Source organism: Tauraco erythrolophus, chromosome 2, assembly GCF_009769465.1.
Source record: "Tauraco erythrolophus isolate bTauEry1 chromosome 2, bTauEry1.pri, whole genome shotgun sequence".
NCBI classification, from domain to species: Eukaryota; Metazoa; Chordata; class Aves; order Musophagiformes; family Musophagidae; genus Tauraco; species Tauraco erythrolophus.
The window spans coordinates 97,115,316-97,124,429 of NC_141466.1; positions in this window are offsets into that span (position 1 = coordinate 97,115,316).

A 9,114-nucleotide genomic window follows, 5' to 3' on the forward strand; every position below is an offset into this window, starting at 1 on the left:
TGGTGTCGGCAGTGGAACTCCGTACGGCCATGCTCTGGCAGCCTTTTAAAAAGTGTTTTAAACTTGGGAGGCAGGGGAGGGGGATAACACTGTTCACTCTTTTCAGTTGCGCGGTTGCCAGCATCTCCATAAGGAAAGCCATGCGTGTGGATAAAGATGCGTCATTAACAGTGGAAAACACGATTGATGGGGGACAATTTTTCTTGCTCTTTCTAGTTCTCTGAGGCAGTATTGCCATATTGCCTCGGACACAGCAGTCCTGCAGAAAGCACATCACTACTAAAAAGGAAGCATGGATAAGGGAGCAGAGCATGTCGTAATGGCTAGGCTGGGTCAGAGAAAGCCAAAAGCGCTCATGCCAAAAATAATCCCAGTCTGTCAACAGCAGTGAGTTGATGCACCAGCAGAGGAGTCCTGGCTGCCTGTGCTTTATGAAATTTCCCTTGGCAGGCACAAAGAGGAAAAGCTACGGTCAAATGAGGAAGGGATCTTACAGCCTCAAGATAGGTAGGAGGACAAAGAAGCAGTACTTCAAAGTGCTAGAAAGAAGAAATTCCTCACTAACAGACACCTCAGTCACCGGTTCTGCTATGAAAGACAGGTCAATCTACAAATTTAGGGGAAAATTACCTCCTAAAGACTAAAAACTTAACATGAAAGGAATGATACGGGCATTCCTATTTCTTTGTGTATTTGCTTCCAGTCGGGTAGTGGTTACTAAAGAGTAGCCATAGGCTATTTCAATTTTTCAAAAAACAAAAGCAGATTAAGGTTCCTGGCAAGCTGCCTTATCATTGCTGGGCTAAACTTGGCTGTTTAGACTTTCCTGCTTTTCCTTTAGTCCATTCATTTTGGATTTATTCAAAGCATCCTGGGTGTTCTGCCTGGGAGCCTTGCCTGGGTGGACAGTCTAAATTGGGGGTTTGGGGGATTAGGGTTTTTTCCTCCCACATTCAACACTGCAGCTGAAGGCTTACGACACTTTTTTTGACATAACGGTTGCATTCAGCTTGCTCACACAGCTGGAAGTCTACAAAGCAGGGCAGTATGTCTGCAGTCTGCCCCTGCTCCTCAGTTGGGGTCATGATAATGTTTAGCCCTTATTTCTGGACCTTCTGCTTTTTTTCTTGCCCACGGACAAGGACTAAACATAGGGTTTAAAAGCATTCATAGTAGCAAGCAGTACATGAAACAATTCACTTTCTCATATGGAGACTGTTTCTGCATCCATTCGTGAATCTGCATGTGTTGAGAAGCAAGGATTTTGTGCTAATTTCATGGAAACACTTGCTGTCATCTCCTATGTTTACTGCAGGTGAACTCTATATTGACACTACTCAGATGACTCAGGTAAGCACAGGCACAGGAGAAGGGTTGTATTCAATCATATCTTCTAGCAGCCTTCCAGTACTTAAAGGGAGCCTACAGGAAAGCTGGAGAGGGACTTTTTACAAGAGTATAAAGTGATAAGACAAGGGGCAATGGCTTTAAACTGAAAGAGGGGAGATTTAGGTTGGATATAAGGAAGAAATTCTTCACTCTGAGGGTGGTGAGGCACTGGAACAGGTTGCCCAGAGAAGTTGTGGATGTCCCATCCCTGGAAGTGTTCAAGGCCAGGTGGATGAGTCTTTGAGCAATCTGATCTAGGGGAAGGTGTCCCTGCCCATGGCAGAGGGTTGGAACTAGATGATCTTTAAGATCCCTTCCAACCCCAAACATTCTACAATTTTATGATTGGTAGTATTAACTAAAACCAGATACCATGGGAAGATCAAGAGCAGGACAAGCACGTATGACACTTCCCCTAATACTCTTCCAGTCTCCAACTACTTTCAGCTCTCTGGACTTTCTTCAGTCCTTACTGCTGTCCTGTCAGGTCCTGCTTGAGAGGATCAGAGATGAGAGGGCACCAGGGCCAACTAATGGGTGGACTGCCTAAGGCCAGTTACTGAAGGAATCCATAGTCTGTGGACACCTGTGTTGGCGGGTGCAAGGGAGTCCAAGTACCAGCAACCTGAGTGTGGTGGTGGACCTCAGGGGCTTGTATGACCAGGTGTCTTCAGCTGGAGAGAACAAGGATCTGGGGCCAGCTACTGGATAAATGAGCATCTAAAGCCTGTTACTGGAGGGACCCATGTTGTATGTATGTCTGTGTGACCCACTAAGGGCCTTCATTCAGAGGGGAACAGGATGATACTGTTGGTCCTGTTTCCATTTGCAGAAGTGCTGTTTTCTGGTTTTATATGTGTTTATCTGTGTGGCTGGCCAGGTGTATACACATACACGTTTTCGTGTGTGCACGCCTAATGGGAGCGCACACTCAGCCTTGCTCCTGGCTGGACCTGAGGAGACAGAGCTGCAGCCAGCTTCACCTCTGTCAGGCTGCCAGGTTTAGCAACAACAACTAACACTTCCCTCCTACTGCAGGCAGGAGGTAAATTTTGCTGAAGAACAAGGTTAAAATGCAGCCTTTGTGTGGCAGCTGATTTTTTCACTAGCTATACTGTACCATGTTCCTGATTACCGTATCAGTTGAAATACATGCTTACTCTAGTTTCTGGAGTAGCTGGATCTCTGCTACTCTGCTGCTTTGGTTACTGAAGAAAGGGATGAAAATACAGGCAGTCTCTTCTAGATAGAGTGTTCGAATCTATCCCTGGATTACACCTCTATTAGCCAAAGGATGTCAGTGCTACGGTAATTAGTTTACCATTCAGCCTCTGCAGTAGCAAATTAAGGAAGGAGGAGAGTGGATCTATAACACAACAGCAAGCTGAGAGCTGACAATTCAATACTTAAGATTATGCAGATGGGTAAGTCTTACCAGGCACTGCTGCTAGGAAACACACAATCATTCTGTGCAGCTTGTTGGGGGGGGAAATAAACATTTCTGAAGTGCTTTCCTTCCCTGAGCAGCAGCACCAAACCAGTTTGTAGTTTTTCATCACATACAAAGCAGGATGAGCCTATTTACATACTGTAAAGCAAACTCTTACACATTATTTTCCACAATAATTAACAGCTATGATGTATCTATGCAAAAATAGCAGGTTGTCTGTTGTTTGTCTTTATTCTTTTACATGCTTGGTAGCTGCTGTCAGGGACATTTTTGTTGGTGAAACACAGCATCATCTCCCTCAGATGAAATAATTGTAAAAAGAGTTAATAAGGGACGTCTGTGAACATACGACAAAAAAGCTCTATGAATAATTTAACGTGGTAGCTGAATTTAAAAATAGCTGGAAGATTGCAGATCAAGGATAGAGACAGGAGTTTTAAAAAGCCTTTTTTCCTACTGTAAGCAGCTCTTCCAAGAGATACATAAACTACGTAAAAGCCCTATGAATCAAGAAGCTTCAGAATCTAGCACCCTCTCTTGCTACTATTTATACTTTGAAGTAGCCTGCACTTTTCAATTCTCTTTAGAGAATAATTTTTAAACAAACAGTACTCAGGATCCAGTGTTATTTCATAAAAGTTTAATGTTTGTTTTTAAAATAATACTGTTTAATCAAGAGAAAGGAGACATCCACACATACAGAGTCTTCTTGGATGCTGGCAAAAGAACTTACATTACAGACATACCCATGAGTTTAACCGTTAAGAACATAGAAAAAGCCTCATTGATTAATCATATTAATAATAATGAAAAGAACGTGCCCTCATACCAAAGAGAAAGAGGTATCATTCCAGTCATGCAAATCTGCACCCACCTTCTCAGAACAGGGTTCCAGAAGTCCAGCAGTTCCAGATAACGTTTTCTTAGCTCCTGTGGAAATTCACCAAAAGCCAGCAAAGAAAATGGGCTTGTTACAGCAAACTCAATGCTCATTCTGAAATCCTGCTTGCTGAGCATCTGGTGGGTTTGACTGTTACATTCCCGAATCTGAGGCCCTTTTAATTGTGTTCGCCTGTGCATCAAAAGCTTTCAATATCAAAAGCTTTTGATGTAGTCTGGAAGAAATCTGGCAAGCTTAATACAGAGTGAAAACAGCTGGAGTTGCACAGACTGTGAATGTAGGTAGTGTGCTAGGAGGAGAGATTGGTAAGAACTAGGATAACTAAAAGCTATGCAATTGATGCTTTGGTATAGGATGCTAACCTTATAGAGCAGAGGGTTTCATGTTACAAACCTGAAATAAACTTTCAACCTGTAAGCCTTTCTAGGGTTCTGAAACACAAACTCAACTCTCAGAGAATAATCACAGGTCCTTCAGTATCTTGGATGATCTCTCTTCTGTAGACATTGTAGCCAGCTTGAAGCAGGCTGTCCATGCCTCTATCTTCTATCGAATGCCAGATAGATCAATTGTGAGTTACGAAATACTGGAGCAAATGCAGATACAGATTTTTTTCACCCCCTGGCCAAACTGAATCTTTTGCATGAATTCATTGCACTGAATGCAAGAAATACAAGTGCAAATTACTTTTTTTAATCCTATCTTGAATTGTATGGCTAGAGACACAGTCAAGATATACTGGTTTTGAGCCTCTTTCGTACACTTGGTACAGCAATGTAAGCCATGAAACTAACTAGCAGAAGACATAAAGTTCAAACAGTACCTGCAAAGCACCATATTAAATGGGTTTAATTGCATTAAGCCTTCAGTTCTCACGAGAAAAAGCAGTGACTGATACTCCTTTGCTAATGGACTTTGTGTTTTTTTCCTCACTAATCAAGCATTTCTAAATATCCGTCTTTCACGTGCATGCTACATGAGTCCTTCTCTCATCTAATTATTTGGCATTACCTTTAATTTCTGTTTTTTCATATCTGACTGGAGATGAATACAGCCCACTGTGAGTACTGATGTAAGGACCTTCCCTACCATTTCTTTATCAGATAGCTGTTACAGGGCTTTTCATATTCTTCACAGCTATCATCACTCCTAAGTATTAGTTTCTATATTCATCCACCAGAGCAATTCTCACAGCTCTGCTCTCTGCATCCCCAGCTTGACTCTTTTATCAGAGCCCAGAACTGCTAACATATGGTAATCAGCCTTCTCACTGCAAGCAACAAGACAGGCCAAGTGGAGGTGGGACCACAAAACAAAATCCAGAAACTAATACTAAATATCTAACTAATATAATACTAATATCTAACGAATCGGTTTTCTGCTCTAAGGCAGAATGTAACAGTCTGCAGCTGTGTTATTTTGCTCAAGTTGGTTATAGTCAGGAATATATTAACATTGGCTGAAAACAGCTGACAGAAAGGATGGTTTAGCAACCATAACCCTGCATCTCGCTCTCCTTCTTCATGCTACAGGCAGAGGAGTCAAGTAAAAACAGTTTTATGGCTGCTCTGTACTCTTACAGTGGTGGCATATAGGCTGTTTGCACTTACTCTGTGCAGCAGGCAGAAGAGGACTGAATTGTGTCTCAGGGAATAATTTGCTCCCTTTACCTTTCTGTAATGCTCTGAGAGAGTAATAAACCAACAATATTAGATCAAGTGCCACATAAAACCCTATCTCAATGCGATTTCTCTTGCCCTTTGCACTAAACAAATATAGTTTGTCATGCTTTGGGATGCACTAGTTTGGTGGATGGTTGTGGGTTTGTTTTTTTAAGAGACCTATCATCACTTACTTTCACATGCCATCTCTGAAAACTGCTTGGTGTTTACCAGGCTAAAAAAAATAATCTGTCTTTGCTCACTTTCCTACTCTCTGTTTCCGTGGACAAAATTTAAGATCTTTGTGCGCTTCCCTCAGTGTAAGAATTATGCACTTATTCCACCTTTGACAAGATTAAGAAATAGCAGAGACCTTATATCTAATCTACTACTTTTTACCACTAAGACACAAATGCATTTGGAAAAAATTAATAACAGAATGCTGGTTGATATATTTCTTCCCTGCTCACATGCCATTTAATAGTCTAAAACAAAGAAAGAAACAATTTCCCCCCCAAAGCCTATCATCTGCTTCTTAGTTATAACTTAGTCAAAGACAAGACTCCAGCAAGCCAGAAGCAAGATGTGCCCACCCAAAAGACTACTCCAGGAAGAAAATTTACTATATTTTGTCTAAAACATTACTTTTGCTTTAAAGTTTTCTGCCAATTGTAAACATTTGAAGCTGCTTCTCCTTTCCAAATGCAGCCACAGATGTTAAAAGAAACTGGAAGAAATATTAAAAAACCACCTAAACTTACAGTAGACTGATAGAACACCAGCAGCTTTTCCATGGCTCTTCTTCCACTGCCTCTTAATAAAGCTTGGTTTGCAACAAACTTCATCCAGGAGAGAGGCCTTTCTGCCAGCCTCCACCGTGGCAAGTTAAAGGCTGCAGCATCAATGAAGGCTTAGAGTCAACACATTGTCCTTTGAATTAATATTAGTTATTTGTGCCTGGTTTGAAATAGTGTAAAGAAAGAAACATTCAAACTAGGCTTAATTCCTTCCTATCAGCAGCTTTCTAAAAATCAGCAGAAAGGTAATTTCTTATGCCTTATGCAGCTTTAGAGAACTAGGTCGGGAAGGAGAGGTAATGCTGTATTGCACCATTCAAACACACAAGTAAATCCCCTCCATTAACTCACCCCTCCTCCTGAGGATCTGGAGTCAAGAGTCCAAGGCCAGCCTAGAACTTAAGGCTTCTCAGTCAGTCCACTATGCTACAGCTCTGCCAGCACAGGGGACCAGTACAGTGGATAAATCATTTACTGCATGCCTCTGGAAACCACAGCAAAAAAAAAAAAAAAAAAAAAAAAAAAAAAAAGAATACATAAATAAAAATATATGTCATTTCATGAATTTGCAAGACAGTGTTAAAGCCTCTGGCTGCCAATCTGCCTAGATGTCATCATCTACACCACCCATTTTGTTCTTGTCCATTCCAGTGGTTCCATGAGTACCTTTTACTCCTACCTCAGAACAATTAATCTTTCTTCCAGTGTGGAATAGAGAACGCTGCTCCACTCAGAGACAGAAGAACAGTAATTTGACAAAAGGGCATGAAGATAAGTACTATTTAATTTGTACCACAGGAAGGTTCAGCTTCGGGAAAGCTGAAGACAAACACAGGGTAACAATTCTCAGTTTCTCATTTGCGAAGCTCTTGCTTCCCTTGGTGCTACCTGCTCTCCGTTCGTGGCCAGCCATGTTCTGCACTGAACACCACCACTACTGGTAGAAGCACTGTAGGAGAGCGATAACAAGGATATTGGATTTATATTGGTGTCCTTTCCGCAAATAGTTAATCACGAGTATGTCCCACACAGGTAACACAATATTGAACAAGGTTGTCTGAAGAAGACGATTGTCCAAATGATTCTGTTTACCGTTGCGTGCACCGAGACCTTCATGAAAACCAATCTGTAAAAGGAAACTAACCAGAAGCACGTCAGCATTCCAAAAATAGCACCATCTACAATGCACAACTGTGCAAAAAATCAGCCTTCCCTTTAGTATCTCCCTTCCCTGCACTGATACCCCTCAACATAAGGCAGACAAGAAAATCAGTTCCCCTCTTCCTCTGTGGATTTACAAGGGACCAGGCACTTCACTGAAGAAATTGGAGAGAAATGTGGGGGAAAAAATTTAGCTGTCAATTGTAACAAATAAACTCAGACATATAATAATAATTTTTTAAAAATTTACAAAAGAAAACTGAGATGCAACTGCAAAGGACTTTCTTATAAACCAGGTTTTAAGCAATCTCTACTGATTACCCAACTCCAAAGTATCAAAGCATGTCAAATCTTTCTTTCTCTGGTTTTGACAGCAAATGGTTACTTGAAGAAAGTAGGGCTACTACTTTGTTATGATACTAACAAAGACTTCTTACATTCAATGCAGTAACTGCTTAACATCATGAAAACAAGTCAAAGAGCCTTTCTCAATACGCTCTTCCCTTCTTAATTACCTTTTTTTCTGACTTGACCATTTATACTAGATTTTGAAATTCAGCTTAGATAGTTCTTGCATTTCTAATACGAAAACCACCTTAAAAATTCTGAAAAATGTTTCATACCTTCTTCACACAGTCATGGAAATGGAAAAAAAAAAAGGTCATTTTTTCCCTCTGGAGGTCCATGTGACGGTAGCGATTACAGAAACGTGAATTCTGTTCTGCTTGGGTTCTGCCCCCGGCCCCCTGCCTTGAGCTTTACATAGGGCTCGGGACATCAAACAAACTTGCACTGGTGATGTTGACAGTAGTTCTTCCATGGACTTCAGCTGGGAACAAATCAGTGTTTTACTGAGCAGCCTAACTGTTTACTGTCTTCATCGTCTACAGTTTCTCAATTTTATCAGCTACTACAGGAGTTAGAAACTAATGGAAATAAAACACTTTCCTGGAGTTAAAAAAAAAAGAAAAAAAAGAAAGAAGTCTTGTTGACCACCATATGTTTATTTTTTAAACAATTTACAAATAAAATGTTATATTTATCCAAGCAAACACATTTAATACTTTAGTCTTTAACAAGCTATACAAATGAGAACCATCACACTAGAGCTTTTGATAGCTCAAGGACCATTCAGGGTAGGCATGCATGTGTCTGTATCACATGAAGCGAGTCCAATTCCTGACACGAGGGTTCTGATCTTCTGCTTCTTCAGAGCTGGTCAGCTGCTAAATGATTTAACACAAATAGTTACTGGATCACAATACAATGAAAGAAAGCCCACTTCAAATCATGTAAGTGACCTCAATATATCTGGTCCAGGTGTCAGGCCACAGAGCCTTACCGATTAAGTCTTCTTCTCCAAAAGCCAGTCGGACAGATTTTCTCCCCTTGCTTAGTGATGTGGCATCCATACATGTGCTTATACAATACAATGAACAGCTTAAGTACAAGATGTAATACAACAGTAATTACAAATCACAGAGACATAACAACAAACAAAAAAAATCAACTCTAATCACATTCTTGCATTTCAAACAAGAAAGTAAACAAACCATGCATTACAGTTTAAAGAAATTTTCAATTTTAACTCTTCTGCAAGTCTCCATTTCCTCAAGTTCTCACTGCTGTTCTTGAGCTTGTCCCAGTGGTTGGGTTACTCACGTGCTACTGACACAAACAGGGTGAGCTGGAATCATCCAAGAATGGTCAAAGAATAAAAGCCCCCAAAATAAACAACAAAGACGCACGCAGTAT